We start from the raw sequence: 22,012 nt of genomic DNA, 5'->3' as shown, positions 1-22,012 counted from the left end.
CATGGGTGATTGGCTGAATAATGGTGCTATGCTCTGCTGGGGAAAAACACAAGGGAGGGAAGCAGGGGAGAGGGGGGAGGAATAGGCAGTATGCTTGGGAAATAAGGGGCTCAGTTAGAATTACAAATGAAACCGATAGTGGGGTTACTGAGAAAGCGAAGACAGATGAGTCCGGATTGATATTTGGACTGGAATTCTAATTGGGCAATTACTAGCATAGAAGTCTTAAAGTGGAAATGCAACTTTTGAATGTCTTTATTTACCTTTAAAACCCTGTTAGGGGCACCTGGGTGTCTCTGTGGGTTAAGCATCCAACTTTGGCTGAGATTATGAACTCCCTGTTGCCAAGTTCGAGCCCCATGTCAGGCTCTGTGCTGGGAGCTCAGAGCCTGGATCCTGTTTCAGATTCTGTTTCCCACTCTCTCTGTTACTCCCCCACTCACACTCTGTCTCTCTCCTTCTCTCTGTCAAAAATAAAGATAAAAAATAATTTTTTTAAATATTAAGATATTTCTAGTTTTAAAAGTCATTTTTAAAATTAGTTTAATGCAAAAACACTAGTGTCCTGCCTCAGTTCTACCTATTCCCTTGACTTCACTCCCAGGCACAAACTCTTCCAATCCCAGCTCTTTTTCCTCTTACTTGCCTCAATTTCTAAATAACATGTTCTAAAAACATTTCTCCCTCTCCAGTTTGAGGTAATCTATATTGACTTCCAATTTTGCATGCTTGGGGTCTTCCTCATTTACATTTTTCTTGGCTGTCTTTCGAATAGTTCATTTTCATTACAAAAATTACCCCTGCTGTTATTACGGGAATTATGAAAATCTTATTTATAGATAAACCTTGTAATGTGCTATGCTTATTGCCTTTCTTGTACAGTTTTTTGCCCCTGTGTGATGTGAATTACTACCAGTTTTTTTTATTGGCTTAGTTTTCTACGTATCTATCACCAATTCATTCTCATTTTGTATGTGTTGGGTTAAATTATATTACCAAAATAAAAATATTTTGCCTATAGAATTCTGGGTTGATTATTTCCTATGGTCCTGTTTATTCCCTTTCTTCTTGGGAATGTTTATACCTTATATCTATAACTTCAGTACTTACCTACATGGGAAACTTAACATTTGATGGTAATCAATAACTTTTTCTCTTTCCCATAGAGTGCTTGAAACACACCTACTCCCAAACTTACATGTTACTGTCACACTACAATTCAGTTTTATACTAACACATTAGGCATTATTTTGTTACTCTATGCAATCAAGTTTTGTTTAAATCACCTGTATATACATTTTTTTCCTTAGGCTTTTTTACTTCTTTCTTCCCAAATCTTGCAAACTCGACCATTTATCTTTAGTCTGCAGATGATGGTTAAAGCTTGAGATTTGTTACCTCTGCAAATTAATGTCTTTGACAAATTGTGGAGAAATTTTGATCATTAAACATTTATTTCTACACTATGTTCTCTCCCCGATGGATTGCATTTTAAAGAATACAAAAGCTATTGGTAATTCATGGTAATTTTAACGAAGGAGGAAGTCTTAAAAAGATACATCTAAAAGGAGTAGTGTATCTGTCATGCTAAGCTACCTCATGCCACAGTCAGGAATAATCTCCACCTCTCTCTAGTCTAAAAAGGCAAAAGTTTATCATTCAAGCTCCATTTTCATTGTATGTCTTCTGTAGTCTCTCCAGTGCATTGTTACCTTTTGTGACACTAAACAGCCTCCATCTGGAGTATTGAGTTCAACATGGCAAGCTTGGGATCAGAGGGACAGGAATGAAGAAAGAGAGGGGCAAATAGTTGATTTTTAAATTCCACCTCCCAAAGTAAAATACAAAATTCCATCTACATGGCATTGGATAAAAGTAGGTTACATAGCCACTGCCTAAGTCATGGGATCAGAGAAGTCCAATTCTGTGTGGTCAGAGGAGAACTAAAAATACTTGGTGGACAGCTTTAATAAAAACACCAAATAGCATAATGAAAGCGTTGAAAAAATGAGAATTACAAGAACTTAATATTGAATTTGAGGTGAATAAAAACAGTTAAAAAATTGCCTTGGCTATGTCAATTTCCAAAAAGATACTAATGGAAAAATATTTGAGCAAAAATGACAAGCTTTTATGTTCTCTTACTCCAGTTTATTCATGGATTATAGTTCATCAAGAACTGATTGTCCTAAAACACACACACACACACACACACACACACACACACACACACACACACCAGACATTTACCACCTTTATTAGGACAATGTAGTTTGAATAAGGAAACATACTGGGGTGACTGGGTGGCTCCGTCGGTTAAGCTTCCAACTACAACTAAGGTCATGATCTCACAGTGTGTGGGTTGGAGCCCCGTGTAGGGCTCAGTGCTAACAGTTGAGAGATGGAGTCGGCTTTACATTTTGTGTGTCCCTGTCTCTCTGCTCCTCCCTTGCTCATGCTCGGTCTCTTGAAAATAAATATTTGTTGAATAAGGAGCATACCTTAAAATAATGGCCTTGCCTGTATACCATGTGCAGTCTAGACCAGATATGAATGCTGAGGATTTTGTTTTATCCTATTGTAGCTACATGGTACATTGATAACCAAATTAGGGCATCAAGAATCTCTGAATTCAGTATCAGGGTCATTGAATAAGAGCTGTTTGATAATAATAAATAGGAAAGGATTGTGAAGTTAAAAAGGGGGTGGCTAATTATTAACACACGTATTTTGGGGTTCTTGTATTAGCATCTTTTTATTTTTGGGCTCGAACTTAAAACCTCAAGATCCAGAGACACATGCTCTACCAACTGAGCCAGGCAGGCACCCTTATGAGCCTCTTTGCTCACGATCTTGGGAGTCTTACTCCCAAATAGTACTGAGGACAAAGGGGAATATTACTGTAACTGTAATAATCCATTTGTATATGAAGGGGCTCCAGAACCGTGTTGATGACATCACATTTCTAGATATGAAGAATTTAATTATCAAATCTCAGGTATCAAACCTCAAGTATTGGACTTACCCCAAGGTCAGTCCTCTTCATTGTGGCAATACATGGTGGCCATCGTTGTTTCATAAATATTTCTCCCAAAGGTGCGTGGCCACAGTCCTAGACGCTCCAACTGAATGACATGAAAGACATAAATCTTATCTTTAATATCAGTCAAGAGCTTTACATAAATTAACTCATAGCAACAACTTTGTAAGTCTTAAACCACAAATTGTTATTCTAAATTTTGCAAGGCCTAAATGAGATACTAATGAAATGTTCAGTGTTCAAGCTTAACCTGGGTCAAAGGGAGTATATATTAGATCGAGGAGTCCCATGTATCTTTTCCACACTGCTGAATACCTCTCTGGTTGAAAGGTTGGGTTCAAATTAACATCAAGGGATTTTTTAGAGGGGCTACAGCCTGAGATCTATGCAGAGCTCTTACCTCTTACACTACTGCCTAGAGTTTTGCTCAATGCATTCTAAAAATACTAGGTCTTGAAGATTGTCACAGTTCACTATGTTTCAGGAAAAATCTACATATAATACTGTTACTCTGAGTAGGGAAGAAGGGCCTTATGGATCATGGAATCTGTAAAGAAAACCCATTCAATAGTAAGTTCCACAGATTGCTAGTAATGTTCACCGTCCTTCTAAATCTCAACTCCTTGAATTTTCAAAATAACTCTAAGAGATAGATAATAATCTTACTTTAAACGTAAAAAAAAAACAAAAGCTTAAAGCAATTAGATGCACTTGCCCTGAGTCTTAGAGCTAGTAGGTGCTACAGCCAGAAATATGATTAAAATCTTGTTTCAAAGTACTTTTGCAATGTTATTAGCACATTAACTGTTGGCAAACGGATGTACTGAGAATAATTTTTATCCTGTCTTTATTGTGGTAATCTTACCAAATCAATTTTTCTTCAGAGATTATACAGAAGTACATCTCTTCAGAGGAAACACAACATGGTGTCTTTTGATACCAAACCTAAAAGTTAGATTTACTCATAATTCATGTCATTTACTGAACAAGAAAAAGGTTAGGTACAGAGTTGAAGTGGAGTACTTGTTACAGGACCTGACCTATAGCTATCATTTCTCAACATAGAGTTAATCAAAATCTGTGAATTATGCTGGTGTATTTCTAAGGGCCTAGAAGGCTGAGAAGATAAGGGTTGAAAATGAGTTTCAACTTGGGATTCTCTTTTCCAAGGGCTTGTCACATCACTGGATTGTGACTGTTTTATGATGAAAGTCAATGGGACTGAAAGTATTACCATATGTACACACCGGTACACAAAGTTACATCTGTTCATCAACATTGATTTATTGATTGCGTTAAGACAAAATAGAGGTATGAAATCAGAACATGGAGATTTTGAGTTTGTGGAAAAGAAAGGGGGAGGGGAAAGAAAGGTTTAATACAATAGGACATAAGTTAATATTTTTTTTGTATTTAGGAGACATTCTTTGGTTAGAAAGGAAATTTTCCATGCTTCATGCTCTTTTAACTGCTAGGGCTGAAACAGATCAAAGAAAAATTCTTACCACTAGTAAGCTATTGGGCAAACATGAAACTTAGGCTTATTTGGCTGGAAATATCCGAGGGCACTTGATATTTAAGCACAAAAATTTACCTTATTATCAGAGTCAAAGGAAGTTTAAGTGGCAGATGCAATTAGATACTAAAAGTATGAAGCAGCATTGCAACGTATTAAATGGGGGAAAAAATAGAATGAGCTTGAAATGAACTCCTAAACATTGAGATCAATTGTGAGCTTATGGAGCTTATGACCCAATTGGGCTCCAGCTAGAAGCAGCCCAAGAACCAAGTCTCTCTCCCAGAGATCCTCCTCCTGACCCAAATTCTCCAGTGCACTTCTGGTATCAGCTTCAAGCTCTGTCCTGTTCTCTTGCCTGTAAGAAATCAGTACTTTTTAGGGGATGACAGATTTGATGTGCCAGGACAGAAGTAAGGGTGGTGATGATGATCTTCTTAAACACTGTTCAGTTACAGGGGCAATGCTAAAAAGAGTCAATATCCAACTTAAACTAGCTCTTAATGGTAATTTGATAATTTGAACATTCAGGGGATCACAATGGTGCTAAAGATGACAGCTGAAACACTAAATCTATAAAACGAAGAGGAAAAACAACACTCAAGAGAAAGGATAGTGTAGAAAGGTAAAGATCAAATAAAATTAGGGTCATTTAATAAGATAGTTGAATGCATGTTAGCAGGTAGTAAGGTGATGTGTTCCTTTTTTAGACCTAAATTTATATGTCTGTTGCAGAAGTATAAATAATGATGTTTCTGTTTCATGAAAGAAGCATAAAGAATAAGGAGTAAGCCAAATAGTGCAAGCAAAGTGGATTCTATGAGAACGTGAAGGACTAATCACGCCAGTGGTCGCAGAAAAAATAACCACATGCCAAGAGAGTGAACAAAGTGATGACGGAGAGAAAGGAACTGTTCATTACTAATAATAGTTCATAGTAATAGCCTTTACTATGTTCTAGTACTTTATATATATGTGCTAACTCATTTAACCCTTCTAATAGCCCTATGAGTCCAATATTATCATCCCCGTTTCACAGATGGCTTCTGACACCGAGATTCTGTAATATGCTTATGATCATACAATTAACAGGGTTCAGAACTCTTATTTAACTTGGGGTAGGTAGCACACTCAGGACCAGTGTGCTTAATCTTAACATGATCAAACATTTCACAGGGACCCTGTGAGTTGAACTATTCAGAAAGTCCACAGATGCTCCTATGAATTAAAAGAATTTAAGGCGTCATAATTACATTTCATTAAGTTGCCAAGTAAGACTTTTAAAAAGTCATTTTGTGATGAGGACCCTAAGCTGAGAATCGTAAAACATAAGAAAGCATGTGCTTAAAAACAATATTGATGAAACAACTAAAATTGAGCTATTGAAAGGAAGGTCAGCCTAATGACATATCAGTTTCAGGTGTACAATATAGTGACCCAATAATTCCATATTCTGCCTGGTGCTCATCACCAGTGCACTCCTTAATCACTTCACCCATTCTGCCCCCCGCCCCCACTGCAGTATCCTCTAGTAACCATCTGATTTTTGTCTATGGTTAAGAGTGGATTTCTTGGTTTGGAAAAACACCTTTTTTCAGAGAATCAATAATAAAGATAGAAGTTCAAAAGCTCAGTTAGTATCTGGAACTACGATGTATAAAGGCTTGAAAAAACCGTGAATACCACTTACATGAACTGTTATAAATGAAAGTTTGTATATTTGTGTATTTTTAAAGGCTCAATTAGTTTGAAATAAAACTGAAAAAAAAAGTTCCTACGAATGTATGTAACCTTATGATGACACACAGTATTTTCCTACCAATAGGGCATCATGTTATCAAATGTACCTGGACTGCCTATTTTTAGAGTTCTCCTAATTTAGACACCCATCTGTGTAAGTATTGAGAAATGACTCTTAATTGTTGGTTATTCAAAAATATTTACTAAAAGTACCTGGAGGGCTTTATGAAATGAAAACCACTCAGTTATTTAAGCAGATAAATGTATATGTGTATATATATATATATATATATACACATATACACACACAGAACTATTTTATATATATACATATACACACACGTGTATATACACACGTGTATATACACACACGTGTGTGTATATACACACACGTGTATGTATATACACACACGTGTATAAACATATATGTGTGCATATACACATATATAAACATATATGTGCTTATATATGTTTATATATATGTATGCGTGTGTGTGTATATGTGTATGTATGTGTGTGTATATATATATATATATATATATATATATATATATATATATATATATATATATATATATATAAAATCTGTCTTCCTGCCATGGCATTTTCTAACAGTTACCACACACAACTATTTGCAGTTTAGACTTTATTTACAGAACTTGTCTGTTCCATCTTTATGCAAAGGTCTAGGTATTCCTAAAATTAAGTTCAAGTCCTTCAAAATGGGCCCTGAGAGAGGCTTCCTACAGTTGTTTGTTATCAAGGAAAGTATATATTCTTTATGTAATTTTTAGCCCTATAAACTCTTCTGCTTTGTCCAGTCTGGAATTAGAAAATGTTTCCTTTAATACTGAGTTTTTAGTAGGAAAATGGCTTGTGGACGTCTGTTGATTTTTCATTTATTTAGTATGTAATATGTTCCAGGCTCTTCTAAGTGCTTTATAAACAATAATTCATTTAATCTTTCCAACACAGTAAGACATGCATCATCATTATCTCCATTTTACAAGTGAGAACTGGTATACAGAGATAAGAAGAAAATAAAAGCCTGTATTGAAGCTAGATTCTCACACAAGTTACTAGAATTTAATTGCTGAAAGTCTCCTAAGTAGAAATGGCATGATCGGACCAATCTGAAGGAACTGTATTTACAAGCACATTATCTACTAAGACTGTCTCTAATATAACAGCGAATATTTTGAGACTTGCCCAAAGTCACATAGCTAATAAATACCAAAGATAGCGTTTGAACCCAGGCAGTCTGTCTCCAGGGTCCATGCTCTTAAAATAACAGGAAAAGAGTGCAACTATTGCAGAAGTCATTGACTTCTGTTTCTTTTGATCAGAATTAAGGGCCCCCAAGTGTCATTGTCCAGTTCCCAAATGCTTCTTGATTTGTAGCCTATTCCATGCTGAAGCCTGTATGTGCTTTATTTTCTCCTTTCTTGGAGGCACATAACGAGTTTAAACTCAATAAATTCTTAATGATGGAAATAGGGCTTAATGTTGCACTAGAGTGGAAAACATTATTGTAATTAAAATCTAGAGAAAATAAGTAGTGAATCTTGTGAAAAATAATAAAGGGAAGCCTCACTAAAATGGATAGGGAGAGGTTCGCCAGGGGAGCTCTCACACCCTCCAGCTCAATATCCCTTGCAGACCCAACAGGAAGATAGAGACTTAGCCAATAGGTACTACTTACTATAGCAGCAGGAGGCAGGAACTCTTCCTCCTCCCTCAGCAACAGCTCAGCCAATGTGTGACAGTCATAGTTCAGCCAATGAAAGGTCACTATGAGCTCCCAGTTTAGTCCATTGGACTTTTTATTTATAACAGCCTTCACATCTTTCTGCTTCACTCTGTAGAAGAGTCTGTTCCTCTCCTTTGGTAGACTTGCCTATGGTTTTGCCATAGTTTGCTCATCCTTTATTACAATTCTCTATTATTCCTAAATAAATCCATCTTTTGCTGGTAAAATACTGTCAGTTGTATTTTTTAAGGTTAGCAGTTGACTTTCAACACCAACTCTCTGCCAGTCACTAATCACATAGGACTAGGGGTTATGCATATTTGGGTAATAAAACCAATCAGTAAAAGGCACCTGTTTCCTTTTTACCAAGTTAAAGTCTTTGGGGTTTCAGGAAGTCTTTTAAATCACCTGTGAAAAATTGCATGTTTAGAGAAACATTTTTTAGAATACTTAGTACATAATGACTTACATTCAACTACTTTCCAGTTGACTTTGGTGATGAGTAAAAGTCTGAACAAATGCTAGATTCATATGTTACTGGGATTTGATAGCTAACACAAATTCTTGAGTTGTCATGGCACAATCAGATCGTTTAAATTTTTTTTTTTAACATTTATTTTTGAGACAGAGATAGAGCATGAAGGGGGTGGGTCAGAGAGAGAGGGAGACAAAGAATCTGAAACAGGCTCTAGGCTCTGAGCTGTCAGCACAGAACCCGACACAGGGCTCAAACCCACGAACTGCGAGATCATGACCTGAGCTGAAGTCGGACGCTTAGCCGACTGAGCCACCCAGGCGCCCCATCAGATCAAGTTTAAGAAGACACATTGATGAGGGTATTATTTAGTAAGAGTTTACCTAGTTTATCAGAGCTGAGGTTTTATGAAGATTAAACTGAAGTATTTCAGTTTCTCTCCTTAAATAAGGATCCTTTTGTGCTCTTCAATCTGCCAACCCAGATCTTGAGAATTAGCATACCAGAGTGAGGAGGTAGGGCAGATGGGGTGAAATTGTGTCCTTTTGTAAGATAATAGGATCAAGACTTTGTTTCATGGTAAGGTAGTTTGCTAAATAAAATTTCAAGATCCAGCACAGGGGATTCTTCAACAGTGTTTACCCAACATGTTAGACCCAAAACTGGTGATAGAAGTGTAATCAGACTCACATGAGTTTGCTCTTGGCTGGGTCACAGAAACCACACTACCTTAGGGTTGTCCCTCAAAGGAAACGTTATTTGCAGTAAATAAGGAGATCAGGGGAATAGCTTCCAAAGCTGAGATTTCCTGAGCATGGGTGAATGGGTTCCTTTTGTTTAGGGTTAGGGTGAATATTTCGATGGGAGAACACTGTTAATGTATGTGGAGGTGGGCATAAGGTAGTGCATATGCCTTAAGGAAACATGCCTAATCATGCATTGTGTGTTATGTACATGAGACTTAGTCTCCTCAGTGGGAGGATATCTTAGGATTTTAGTATTACAATGTGGTAAAGGTAACTGTCGGTCACTTCATGGGTCACTGTGTGGTCCATCTGCGTAGGTGTGAGTGGGAGGTTGAGTTCAAACTGGTCTGGGTGGTCTGGGCTGGTCAGAACATTCAGGGCAGTCACTATTGCTTGAACGGTGGTGGTGGTTTACATCATGGGATGTGATACCCACTAGGTCTTCTGACTGCGTTAAGAGATAAACTGGAACAAAGAGCTGAAGGAAAAAAATCCATGCATACAAGCAGGTGGGCAGTAAAAAAAGATCAGGTCCTAGAGTCTAGCTGGTGACTGGAAAGATACTTGGCAAGAAGATGAAAATCTATCCTTTCTGGTCCTGGAAAGTTGAAAAACAAGGAGGAAACAAAGATGACCAGAGTAGAGGAGAAAGTTGGAGATAGGTTTTAATCACCTATTATCTAGATTCCAACTGGGGGTAGGCCACTGGATAAGGTGAGAGAAACACAGACCAAGAGGATTTTACAACATTGTTGGGTCTCTAGAAAAAGATACTTGTAGATATTAATTTGACTTGAGGTGAAGTGTAGCAGAGAAAGAAAGATTTGAGAAATGGTCACTTTAGGTGTCGTAGATAATGTTGGCACTTCGGGATTTCCTGACTGAGAAGTTTCTGCCGATGACCTCTGTCCATGAGGCCTGAACAGACTGTAGAGTTCATACTGCAGATAGGAGATCTTCAGCCTCTCAAACATGAGCATCTTGCTGAAGAAGCATCAGTTCAAGGAAACCTCAGCTCTTTGTCAGGATCCTGCAGATTGTGTCCTTGCTCAAAAGCTAACAAGCTGTGTCATTACAGCGTGCTCAGCGCAGATGCCATCTCTGACTAATTGAAATTATCAGCTCCTTTGACAGCCCATTTCCTCTCCACCAATGGTGCACTACGCAAGACGACTCCGCAAGGAACAGCTGAGAAGCTGAGCAGAACAGGCTGACTCACAGGGCAGAGGAGTTAAAATAGTAGTTGAAGCCTTGCTGAGGCTTTTGTTCACAACCTAAAAGGCCACCTAGTACTTCAATAAGAGTAGCATGAAAACCGAGCAGCCTTCACAGGGATTAAAATTAGAGCCTCAAATTCTTTCTCCAGTTTTTTTTATATGCAATCTGACATTCCAGAATCATGCTTTTCAAAAAGTGGAACTTGTCAGAAAAACCGAGAGGGGAAAAAAAATGCAAAATACAAGTAGAACCTACCTGCTCCCTATCACCTTTGCTTGATTTTTTCCTCCTTTCACCATTTAATCTGTTAAGTGATCGTGCATTTATTTTGTTTTTGGTCTGTCTCACCCACTGGAGTGTAAGCTTCCTTAAGACACGGCTTTGTGCCTGTTTTATTTGGCTTTGCTTGACAAGTCATACTCTTGAATGAAAGTGTGGTCAAATTAATTTGCACACCAAATCATTGCTAGGACATTCCAGAGATGGAAGTGGCTACTTGAGGCCGATTAATAAAGGAGAAAGTTGATGGACGATACTTGAGGACAAGCAAGAGTATCTTAAGTAAAAACATGAAAAGACAAAGGAGATAATGGTGTTGGAGGGGGAAGAACCAGATAAAATCTGGATCACAGGGACAGCAAATCTGTCTCTGTTAGTGTAGGAAAAATGAGAAGTCACACTATTTACTGCAAGTCAATATGATGTTTTATCCAGTATCATGATGGTCATCAATATAAATAAATTTTAAATCTCAGGGGAAAAAAAAGCAAATGATAAATAATAGCTGTCTCTATGTATTTTCATAAGCTTACTGAATCCAAGTCAGCAATATTGTATTTTTTAGTCTTGAAGGGAATTAAGCTGTGGGGAAGAGTTGGGGATGCAAAGAATGACAGAATGTTTCAGACTCAGAATCATTTGAACCCACACTGGTCCTGATACCATTCATTTAAGGAAGAATGTGAAGCTGTAAAAGGGTTTACAAAGGTCAGAATGAGAAAATTTTGGAAAGTGAGACTGAGCATGAAATACTTGCTAACATGTCTGAGGAAGGAGGCTATTTTTTTTAAGTAAACTGCTTTCTTCTTCTTCTTTCTTTTTCTTTCTCTTCTTCTTCTTCTCTTTTTCTTCTTCTCTTTTTCTTCTCTTTTTCTTCAAGTTTATCTTGGGAGAGAGACTGAGCACAAGCAGGGGAGAAGTGGAGCAAGAGGGAGAGAATCCCAGGTAGGCTCCACACTGTCAGCCCAGAGCCTGACATGGGGCTCAAACTCAAGAACCGTGAGATCATGACCTGAGCCAAAATCGAGTCAGATGCTTGACTGACTGAGCCAACTGGGCACTCCAAGGAGACTGTTTTTTTTTTTAATGTATGAAATATGCTAGTTGTGAATAAAACTATTCTTAATGTACAAATAAATATTTAAGATTACTGAGGAAACTTGTAGAATCATTCATATTTTAGAGCAAAAATTAATCATAAATGGATTTCATGGGTTTTTCACCTCATATTTCTAATCCTTTGATTCTATTATTTGTATAATCATTAATTTGCATGCTGTTTTCTGGTACAGAAGTTCTTAAAATGTTTTCATCAAACACAGATTGAGAATTCCATAAGAGCACAAAACAGCTACATATTTTTTTTTATCATCTAATATATCATGGATGCTAAGTGGTTGCTGAATGATCCTCAAATCAATAAATCACGAACTATTCAAGCTATATAATAAAAGTTTCCCGGGGTATTGTTGCAGTGATAAGAGAGCATAACAAGGAAAATATCAGAGATTGTACTATGAAAGCTAATTGAGTTATTAATGACAAATCTCATGGATATAATCAGCCCTAAAATTGCAAGGAAAGTAGACTATGTACCAAATAACTTTCTACAAATCAAAAGTTTTATTGTAGAAAGATTTCTACAGAATTCCCTGGGTATGGAAAATTGACCTGGCCTATAATTAATTCCAGAGAAAAATCAACAAAAGTCCAATTGTAGACATGTGGAAAAAAATAGTATAAGGCCAAAGATAATCTATATTTGTTCTGTCACAGTTGTCTGACTCCCTCCGAGGGGATAGAACGAAGCCTTATAGATACGAGGTTTAAAACCCACCATGACACCTTGAATTTTTTTGTTAATGGTTTCTGAATTTGTCTTAGTCCACATATAAAACTACTCGGACGGGCGCCTGGGTGGTTCAGTCAGTTAAGCGTCTCTTGATTGCAGCTCAAGTCATGATCTCACATTTCGTGAGTTTGAGCCCCAAATTAGGCTGTGTACTGGCAGTGCAGAGTCTGCTTGGGATTCTCTCCCTCTGTCTCTACCCTTCCCCTGCTTGTGCTCTCCCTCTTTCTCAACACAGATAAACTTAAAACAAACAAAACTCTGATAAATTTATTCTATTTGTAAGCAAAATATTTAAATAAACTTGGGAGAGGGTACATATAATTGATTCTGCTTATTTGGTTTTTGGTGGCTGAATTTGAAAATTTCTCCCAGTCTAATCGTTCCATTGCCTTTTGCTCATCATCTGATCCCTTGGCTCTCAAGACACAGAAACAACCTGCTGGTTTACCATAAAGAATGATCCTGAAGGAAGTTAGAGTCTCTCAGTGCTATGTAGTTATTGAAAGCTTTCTGTAAATGGGATCTGGTGGAGTAAATGAAACAAACATTAGGCAGCTTACTCAAAGCTCAATTTAAATGTTTTATTTTTAGAGAGAACAGCATAGACTGGGGGTGGGGCAGAGAGAGAGAGATGGGGAGAGAGAAGACCAAGCAGGCTCCACACTGCCAGCACAGAGCCTGACACAGGGGCTTGAACCCACCAACCGTGAGATCATGACCTGAGCCAAAATCAGGAGTGGGATGCTCTGAGCCACCAATGTGCCCTTAAGCTCAATGTTACAGAGAACAGAAAAAGCATAGCAGGGATCATCACATATTGTCAGTGCTGTCTAGATGCTGAAGGGGAGATTTTTCCTGTCACTCTGATTTGAGCACTGTTGTTTAGTGTTGTTGAGCAACATTGTCCCCTGTCTCCCCACTTCCCTAAAAATAACACATCAGCTTTTAAATCAGGGCTTTCTGTCCTAGCCGTAAGATCAGTGGAAGAATAGATAAATGTGAATTAGGTCTTAACCTCACAATTCCTTAGCACTTCCAAATGTTTCAAATGTTCCATGAGGGCATGAGAGATTTTCCAGTTTATAGATTGTATGTCTAAACACAAATATATATGTATAAACACAGGCTGTAATTTTTAGTATGACTATTCTATTATTGGAAAAATCTTTTGAATAGATCATTTGGTGTCTTACTTACTCAGTAATAATGTTCTCTTCTGGAGTCCACAAGAGATATGTGAAAAACTCCAATAGCATTATGGTTTTTATCATGTACTTACATAGTCATAGGCATTAAGCTGGAATTTCGCTCTTGTCTACAAATAGTCATTAGTCACTACAGTACCTGAAGGTTCCATATGCTCCTGACAATCCCCCAAGATAGATGGGCTTTGTTAGGTAAGATTTATGGCTGTGCCCATGAATCATCACTGTATATAATTCAAAAACTGGCATTTGCCCTTGTGTTCAAACGTTGATTTTCCCATTCTTTCAACGTCTACATCTTATTTTCGCAAGTTATAATCAGTTTGTCTTAATAAAACAGACAATACATGTTGATGAGCCAAATATTTTAAGTTATAACTTTAATTCATTAATCAAGGGAGGGAATATTCATTATCTCACAGCAATGTTTGTTGTATTTCCTTGGGTAAGGTGTTGGGGAAGTGGAAACTCCTGGGTCTCTAGAGAAGGCCAAAACTTTTTTTGACTTGAAAGTCAAACTAAAGATGAAAGCCTATTAGTTTAGATGGCTGCATGGCCTCTGGGTAAGCATAAATTCTCTTCCATATGCCTCCTCTGCTGCTAAGAATAAAGGGGAGATACAGTAAGCCAAATCACTGGTCGCTGAAGTAAAACATACGAGCAGGTCGGTCTTCATGCACGATACAAAGTAAGGGTGGGCAGCTACGTACAGTAATTCTAAACATACCAGCAGGTACAACAGTTCTAAGCTGAACCACCAGAGAGGCATCCCCCAGCTTGATTTTTTTCTTTCCTCCTATGGCTCGCTAGTGCCTCAAAGATGGAATCTATTTTATCCTGTCATAAAATTTGTCAGAATTCATCTGGAGCTCCTTTCCCAAACTCCCTCTATCCTTTCCCATACATCAAATTTCTAATTATCTCCCAGGAAACAGCTATGATTTTATAAAATTCCCTTTTCTCAGAAGGTTGTTCCCGTCTTTCTCTTTAAACACACACACACACACACACACACACACACACACACACAACCAACAACGAAAAACCTTTCAGACACCTTTCAGGGCCCCATAAAATATACCTATTCTCATGCTTTCCCTGTTTTTCCAGGCAGAGTACCTTACTCCCCCGACTGTTAGTTACCCTTTGCACTTTGTGTGTGTCTCTACATCTTACCACATCATATGGTAAGGGTACCTTTAAAGTTATTTATGGCCCATTAGACTTGACGAGAACTAAATATCTAATGAATTTTAGAAGAATTTAAATCCTGGGCAGAGTTGACAAACTGAGATTCCTGCAAGAAGGCAAGCCACTGTAGGAGTTGGATTTTTTTGGAGAACTGCAGCACTAACACATGGTTATGGTGAGAAACGCAACTCACCAGGAGAGCAGACCAGGGAGTAGTGGCTGCTGGGAATAACAAAGGAACTCTTGCTGAAAACTGGAGCCAAGTGTTCTCAAAATTTGACTCGAGCGGTGTCTCCACCTTACTGGTTGCTTCGGTGTCTTTCCATTGTTTTCTAAGACGAACAAAACCAAAAACCTACATAGCTAATAACATCCTGTGTGACTTGAGACCCCCTAAGGTTTGTATCTTCACTATATCTCCCATTTCTTCTTGCCCTCTCTGCTTTCTGGCCTTCATTCCTTCCACCATTCAGCTCTTTCCGCGCTTTTCTCTTTATTAAACCCTCCTCCTGTCAATTCCACCTCGAATTCCTCAACCCAACCACCCCACACCTCTGTTGGTACCGCTAGTCACAATGCAGCATTGGTCGCAATGTTTTAAGTGGTAATCACAGTTTGCTGTCTCCACATACAGATTCTGAGTTGCAAGAAGACAGATCCTTTATCTGCTTACCCTTATTTTATCTCTAGAAACAACTGTAGTGCCTGGCAGGAGGTAAACAGTAAATATTTGTGAAAAGAAGGAAGGAAGGAAGTTTACTAAAATATGTTATTGATTTTTTATTTTTTTATTATTTTTTTAACGTTTATTATTGAGAGAGAGAGACCCAGGGCGTGAGCCGGGGAGGGGCAGAGAGAGGGGGAGACACAGAATTTGAAGCAGGCTCCAGCCTCCGAGCTGTCAGCACAGAGCCTGATGTGGGGCTCGAACTCACAAACTGCAAGATTATGACCTGAGCCAAAGTTGGTCACCCAACCAACTGAGCCACCCAGGCACCCCTACTGAATTAATTTTTAAATGCATGGATGCACGAATGGAAATGAGGAAGGCTTCAAGGTTCCATTGTAATGCCACAATAAGATAAGTTGTGAACAAGGGGACAAAGCTATGTAATACCTTACTGTGCACCTTTAAGTTACACATTAAGTCAATACACCAATAGCAAGGAATTAACGAATAATACTTGATATGTATATTAAGTGTGCCTATTAATGCCAGTATAAATAATTTGAAATAGGGAAGATAGAAAGTACTTCTAAAAAGTTATTTTTCAATTTCATTAGTGGTGGAGAATAGATAGCATGGTAACAAATGGTAACCTTTAGCCCTTAGAGAGGAGTTGTGCTTCTGCCAGATCTTTTTCAGCTATGGTTTCACTACATTGTTCTATTATAGACTGATCTTTCCCCTTTTGTGCTTTACTTGAGAGAAATAAAATCTCACCGAGTGTGATTTTAATGTGAAAACACAAAAGTCCACATAGAACAATAAAAATTGCCGCAAGACAAGAAGTCAAAATCAATAATGATGAAAAAAATATTTAACTACTAAAAGACCAGCAAAGGAATAAAAATACTTCAAAACTCTAATAGAAGATTACATAATAACATAATTTCATTGCTTGCCACATATGTTTGAAATATTTTTTTCTCAGTAAAATATTTAAATGATGCTAATTCAAATGATTTTAATAAAAAAAGTGCTCTTAATATAAACACATTTTGCTTAAAAAATACATCTGAGATTTCTTTTCAAATGTGTGTGTTACATACACGTTCATATATGTACATACACATATATTCAAAAAGGTATATAAATGATACGTATTAATAAAATACATTCTTACATAAAATTGTCTAACTTTATATTAAACATATATCTGTACATTTAGACAACCTTAGAGTTTGGGAAATAGACTTTTCAGGGGTAATTTTTAACCATCTGTTATTTTTCAAAAAATAGATGCCTTGCTCCCATATCACCTATTTGTTTCCACTTCATGGCTACATATTCAATGTACAATGAGGTTTGTTGCAGGGGATTTAATTAGGAATGACACCCACCGAGCTATCACAACCTGGGAAGTGTCCTGTGTGCTTCTTCCTACCCAGAGCGATAAACACTAACCAGAATTTTATATTCATCTTTCACTTTTTTCTCTATACCTTTATCACGTATCGCTCCCCAAGAAAGTTCTTTATTTTTCTCTTACTGAGCTATACATAAGTATTTAATCAGTCCTGTAACTTAATTTTTTATTTAGTTAAATATTAAATATGTGAGGGATAGTTCTGTCACTTTCACAGGGGAAATGTATTTATGGGAATGTTATATCATTTTTATTCACTTTTTGTGGATATTCTGTTTTTCATATTTATCTCTTAAAAACAGGGCTCCTGAGGATAGCTAGTGCATGTGTGCAATCATTTCTCTATGGTATATGTCCAGGCATGCAATGGCTGGCTAAACACTAAAGTCTTCTTCAAAAAGATCTTAAGTTTATTTTGAAGAGAGAGTGAGGGAGGGGCGCAGAGAGGGAAGGAGAGAGAGAATCCCAAGCAGTCTCTGCACTGTCAATGCACACCCTGATGCAGAGTTCGATCCCATGAACCGTGAGATGATGTCCTGAGGTGAAACAAAGAGCCAGATGCTCAACCAACTGAGCCACCATGTGCCTCATAAAACTGTGGAGTTTATTTTTTTTTTTAATGTTTGTTTGTTTTTGAGGGAGAGCAAGTGGGTGGGGAAGGGGCAGAGAGAGAGGGAGACGGAGAATCTGAAGCAGGCTCCGTGGTACCAGCGCTAAGCCCAACACGGGACTCGAACTCAGGAACTGTGAGATCATGACCTGAGATGAAGTCAGAGGCTTGACCGACTGAGCCACCCAGATGACCTCAAACCATTTTTTCAAAGTGACAACCTTAATGTGTCTTTCGTCAGAAGTGAATGAGGAGTTCTCATTGCTCTTTATCATCCAACCTTGGCAGCATTCCCACACTTTCTAATTTTTCTAATCGTGTCAAAATGGTGTATTCTTCTTCTATGTCTATGTGTTTAAGTATACAGTTCTGTTAGTATATTCACAGAGCTAGGTAACTGTCAACACAACTTAATTTAGGGACATTTTTATCACCCCAGAAAGAACCCATTAGGAGTTACTCCACACCTCACCCTTTGCCACAGTTCCAGGCAATCACTAATGTATTTTTGTCTATACAGATTTGTCTACTCGGACTATTTCCTATAAATGTAATCATACAATATGTGGTGATTTATGGTAGACTTTTTCACTTAACATACTGTTTTCAGGGGTCATTCAGTGTTCACATGAATCTACTGATTCTTTATATTACTGAATCATATTTCATTGTATGCATATACCACATTTGCTTATCCATTCTCAGTTAATGGACATTTGTGTTTCCACATTTTGGATATTAAGAATAACACTGCTATGAACATTCATATACAAGGTTTTATGGGACACATGGTTTTATCTATCTTAGGTATATACCTGAGAATGGAACTGCTGGGTTATACGGTAACATTATATTTATTTAACATTTTGAGGAACTGTTAAGCTGTTTCCCAAGTAGCCGCACCATTTTACGTTCCTGCCAGCGATATATTAGGATTCCATTTCTCCACAACCTTGTCAACACTTATTATATGTGTTATTCGTTATAGTCATCCTATTAGGTGTGGAGTGATTATTTCACTGAGGCTTTGACTCTATTTCCCTCATGACTAAAGTCGAGCATCTTTTCATAGGCTTCCTGGCCATTTGTACACCATCTTTGAACAGATGTTTATTCAGATATTTGATGCAAATTTAATTAGATTGTTTGTCTTCTTATTGTAAATTTTTTATTCATTCCGGATATAAGTTTTATATCAGATAAATCCAGCAAGCAAGCTCTGTGTCAGGTTAAATAATGACAATACTCTGTAAATAGACATTTTCAGGGAGATACAAGACAGTTTAATGATAATGCTCTGAGGATGGGGCTTTCTGAGAAGCCACACACTCATTCTATCCCCTCCAGTGGCTGTAAGTCTGCTGCTTTTCATAGCTCCTGTGGTTGGGAGGCTGATGATTTTCAAGGCTACTTTAGAGGTGGGGAGAATAGGACTTACATCCAAAACACATAAATAATCTTCACATTTCAATAAGCCAAAAATTTGATTTAAAAATTGGCAAGAAATTTAAGAGACTTTGAGAGAAGAGTTATGAACGACAAATTAGAACATGAAAAGAAAGTCAACATGAGTAGTCACTAGGCAAATATAAACTAAAATCATAGTGAGATGACACTGGTTATCCTCTAGAATGGATTAAAATAAGCATCTTAATACTGAGTGCTGATGAAAACATAGTGCAACCAGGATTATATTACTCAGATGGTGGGAATGAAAAAAAGTGGTACGCTTTGGGAAAGTTAGGAATTTCCTACTCAGAAAATTTCTCATGTGCTCCATCAATTCTACTAGAAACTTACCCAGGAGGAAGGAGAACTTCTACCGCTACAATTTAGAAAAAAAATTCAAATATCCCTCAAGAGGTGAGGGGATTAACAGATTTCATTACACCCATACAATGTGATGCCATCAGCAATTAAAAGGAAAGTTCCTCATTTCATGCGAAAGTATGGATGAATTTCAAATGCATTACACTGAAGACAAAAGCTAGACACAAAAGACCATATGCTGTATGCTTCTACTTATATGACATTCCAGAAAAGGTAAAACATTAAGGACAGAAAATGGATCAGAGTTTGCCAAAGACTGGGTGTGGGGGAATGGAATTGACTACAATGAGGTTCAAAGGAAATATTTGGAACGATGGTAAATTTTCAATATCCTGAGCGTAGTGATAGTATTGTACATATTTATCACAAGTCATTGCACTAGGCACTTAAAAGGGTTGAATTTTACAGTGTGAAAAGTATAATTCAGTAAATGTAACAAAATATTAAACCCAGATGTCGTACCCAGCTTTGTTAAAAATACATTTTTAAAAGATAGAATTACTTATACATTGTAATAAATTCAAAAAAATATAATTATTTTTAATAGAAAAAATTGGCAAAAAATACTATCAAGTTCATAACCAGTGTCAAAACAAAGGTGTAAGTTACACAAAAATCTACAAAGACACATAAAAACTTAGGACACTGAGAAGTCTGTATTGAAATAGTTTAGAGATGATCTAGATAGATGGGAAGATACCATGTTCATGGATTAGAGAAATGTAATGTTAGAAAGATGCCAGTTTTCCGTGATAGAGTCATGAATCGAAGTTGACTTTGTTTACTCAGCAACTATTTACTGAGTACCTGTCCTTGCCCAAGCCTCTCCTGTTTTAGGTGCTTGAAATGTACACATAAACACATCCAAAAATAACTTGGGCAATTTTGAGTTTATAGTCCATCTGGGTAGCAGACAGGTGAGAGGGAAGTAAAATAACAATAGGCATATGAATACATAAACCACTTACTATGTTAGAAGGTCACATTTGACTATGAATTAAAAAGAGGGGCAACTAAATGACCTGAAGTGGGGAGAGAAATGTGGCAGATTACACTTTTAAATGGAATTTTCTTTAAAATCAGCTTACTTACTATAAAATATATATGGAAAATGAAGTGGGTCAAAATGACTAATTGGTAATGAAAAACTATATACATTAGAGAGATGAGCTCTATCAGATACTAAGACCATTTTAAAGTTTCACTAATAATGTAGTATCGTATTAGTGATGAGTTCACAAAGGAACGTAAAGGGAGAACCCATAAATATACCCAGAGATATATAGAAAGTATGTAAGTAGGGAAAAAATAGATCATTTGGGTAATGGTCCTAGAGTAAAACTCTACTTCATCTATACTCAAATAACTTCAAACAGGTTAAGGAGTTAAATATAAAAGACAAATTATTTAAGGTGGCAATATAAGGGAATATCTTTTATGAAATTGTGGTATGAATAAAATAAGGTTAAAAATTATTAGAAGTTCTTAAGGGGGATAAAAAATGAAACTGTACTTGACAACTTTTTATATTCACTATGTGACCACTTTATTAGTAATCAAGAAAAGGTGACTTAAATTCACAATATCATTCCACGTTCATTAGGCAAAAATAGAAACTGACAACTTTTAGTAACAGCAAGGATGTGAAAAAATGGTTACCGTTATACTGTGCTCACAGGAGTTGAGAGTAGCATAACTTCTTTGAAAACAAAATCATGATGCCTAATAAAATTTTTGAATATATGGTCCTCAAGCCATAAGCAAGAATGTTCAAAAGATCATCATTTTAAATGAATTAGAGAAGCAAATCTATATAGCTACATCTCAGGAGCATGACAACGGGCACACAAAGTTACAGATGAAAGCTTATAGTATTTATTACATTAATATAGATTCCAAAATTAAGCAAAATAAATCTAGTTATGGAAATATACATATATGGCAAAACTACATAGCCAAGATTGATTAACACAACTTCTTGGGTTTACTTTTTAGAGGTGGGGAAGGGTAGTAATTGGAGAGTGGCACATAAGGACTTAAAACATTAAATATTTTATTAAGCTTCATGTGAGTGGGGCAGTTATCTGTTTTTGGACTGAATGTGTAAATTATTTTCTAAATATATTTCATAATATAAAATTTTAAAGAATTGGATACATGTTCACCTAATTTATGGCCTATGGTCATCTTACATATTCCATTTTATAGATCTACAAAGCCCCATTTAATATTTTGTTTGCAAAGTTTAAATTCTTAACTGGGAATTAAAGTTAACTTGGACTTTTTAATTTAATGGAGCAGATTTAACATTCCCAGGAGAAATCAGGGGTACCTTTAAAAAATAAGGGTTATTAATGCTATCAAACGTTTCCATTAGTTTTCTGATAAATTTGAATTTTAAAACTGATTTCTCTGTCCTCCATGTAACAGGCCAGAGTGTATTAACAATACTTAACTCAGTCATAACAAA

Source organism: Panthera leo, chromosome A2, assembly GCF_018350215.1.
Source record: "Panthera leo isolate Ple1 chromosome A2, P.leo_Ple1_pat1.1, whole genome shotgun sequence".
NCBI lineage: Eukaryota > Metazoa > Chordata > Mammalia > Carnivora > Felidae > Panthera > Panthera leo.
This window is presented reverse-complemented; position numbering follows the sequence as displayed.